The 2,588-nt window shown below is 41.6% G+C and overlaps 1 long non-coding RNA gene across 1 annotated transcript; it reads left to right on the forward strand.

Moving 5' to 3' along the window:
- Positions 1-802: 802 nt before the first annotated feature.
- On the forward strand, positions 803-2,300 carry LOC143518370 (uncharacterized). Its single transcript, XR_013132160.1, has 3 exons — positions 803-1,090; positions 1,229-1,350; positions 2,205-2,300. It is a non-coding gene; the product is annotated as an uncharacterized LOC143518370 (long non-coding RNA).
- The last annotated feature ends 288 nt before the right edge of the window (positions 2,301-2,588 follow it).

Consider the following 2,588-nt stretch of genomic DNA (forward strand, 5'->3'; position numbering starts at 1 on the left):
CTTTCTATTAATATGACAATACAACTGTATTCCAAATAAATAGAATGAACATGTATAAATAAATGTGTGCCGTAGCTCTAATATCTACAGAAGTTGTTCTGATCATACTATCTGGTGTTTGCGAAGTGAAGCCCTTCTCTGAAACACAGAGTGGGCGGAGTCATCCGACATACCTGAATCCAATCAGGTGCTCTCACCTTCCCACCTGGTGCACAGCACAGTTTATCTGACTGCATGCTTTTACATATATCCACCTGGGCTAAAAGACACTGCACCAACATTTCCATTCCAAATGAGACCCTACATCTGGTCACCAGCACACAATACCCACATTGTTTGAACACCAACGAAATCTGAGGGAGGATAGAGAGAGAGAGAGAGAGAGAGAGAGGGGGAGGAGAGATTTATATATGACAGAGAAAGTCACCATGTAAGAGATAGATGGCATTATGGAATACCGTTGTTCTTTTTAAAGTGGGTAATTTCCCCAGCAGTCTCCGGCTGTGCACACCTCGTCGGTCCTGGTGTGCGTGTGCACTCTATTTGCTTGGAGTGAAAGGCGGACTCTATTCAGCCGGGCTAGCGTGTGAGCACAGTTGCAGCTCTTTGAAGTCTGTGTACCACACTGGAACCACACTGAGAACACTGGAATGCCAGTCTGTGACACCACTGACACCTGGCATGTAAACACCCACAACAACTCCATCTTCAAATGTCACATAGATGTCTCCTTTCCTACCTTTCTGACCTGTGATGGAGTGTTTGTTTTTTTTTAAAGAATCCACACTAGTGGTGACACCCACCACCCACACCCACTCATCTCTCTACTGTTCACCGCTGCTTACTGCTAAAAGCAGCAGTATTGTATTGTATCATATTCTAAATTCATGTGAAAGACCTGATTTACTTTCTTGCCCTCTCCATATTTATCATTATTCAGCTCTACTCTACTAAAGCCAACTGTTTTTGTTATATCTGCCATAAATTTCCAGCCCCTTTTCAGGGATTTCTTATGCTTTGGGGATCATTCTGTCAATGGAAAATCTGCAGAAATGATGATCGTGCAAAGAGGAACACAAACTACACACAGGTCAGACTCTGCACTTCAGTAATCAGACACAAGAACTCTGGCCCCGCAATTTAAGATGACAATTTAAACTTGATTTGTGGTTAGACAGCCACTGCTCATTAGCATATTATTTAACGAACATCCCGCTTGTTTTGACAGATCGCTTTCATAAGTCACCAGTAGAGCAGATTTCAGGGACATTCTGGGGTTTACAGTCACCAAACTTCCATCTGTTCCATTTGGGCACAGGTTTATGTTCCACCATCACTCACCTCCTTGGGGTAATAAAGACTTTCTTCATCTGCCTTTGTTTTTTTCCGTTGTGATAGTAAAATAAAGCAGGCTGGTAGGCTTTGAACTGTGCTTTTTAAGGAATATTTGCCAGTCAGTGCATGAGAGATGAGTTTTTGTTGACTTTTATCAAAGTTCATAATGCTTGTGAAGTCTATGCAATTTAAACAGTTTTTAGAAATGAAAGGAAATTATGTCAAATTAAAACAAGTGATTTAGGCCTGTAAATCCTGTATGATCTGATAGTTATGCTTATTGTGCACCAGAGCTTAGCGGTAATACAGACAATGGGGAAGCAAGTTAAAGTCATTTAGTTAATTCATGCATGAGAATTATTCACACACACACACACACACACACACACACACACACACACACACACACACACACACACACACACACACACAAAAGATTATCTTAGTCCCATTGTGAATCCATTCCAGCATCAGTGTGACTACAGGTGTTGATTGTGGTGTTGTCGGTGTAACTGTCACTAATATCATCAGTGTGACTACAGGTGTTGATTGTGGTGTTGTCAGTGTAACTGTCACTAATATCATCAGTGTGACTACAGGTGTTGATTGTGGTGTTGTCAGTGTAACTGTCACTAATATCATCAGTGTGACTACAGGTGTTGATTGTGGTGTTGTCAGTGTAACTGTCACTAATATCATCAGTGCAGTTTTACATGCACGGTTTAGTGCAATAGATACTGGCACAACGCAGCTTTAAATAAATCCCCCTCTGGGCAGCACTGCTCAGTGAAGGTGAGTGATTGTAATTGATTGTGATTGATTGTGATTAATTGATTGTGCTATATTTTTTGTGTATCGTCTTTGAATAGCTTCAACACAACAGTCCAGTCAGATGACATCTACAGAAGTGAAGCTTCTTCCTAACACGGTCAGTCAGGAGCAGATGGACAGGTCAGCTGAGTTGGGTTTGTATCAGTAGTCCAAACGCTATGGAACTAGTCACATGTTTGCGATGTCCACTTGACAGCCATTAGATTATATTCACTCTCATTCAGGTTGTGCCAGTACGCGTAGGCCTACACACACAAATGGCATTTTTCCTGCAATCATAGCCAGACCTCATTGTGAAAGATCATACAGTAGCATTTTTTTTCTTTCTTCAGAGAGTTAGCAACAGTGAAGTAATCCGCACTGTTATCAATCAGGCCACAGTAAGCTGTCTGTGAGCATTCTCAGGCCTAGTTTGATAACCT

This window comes from Brachyhypopomus gauderio, chromosome 7 (genome assembly GCF_052324685.1).
Source record: "Brachyhypopomus gauderio isolate BG-103 chromosome 7, BGAUD_0.2, whole genome shotgun sequence".
NCBI classification, from domain to species: domain Eukaryota; kingdom Metazoa; phylum Chordata; class Actinopteri; order Gymnotiformes; family Hypopomidae; genus Brachyhypopomus; species Brachyhypopomus gauderio.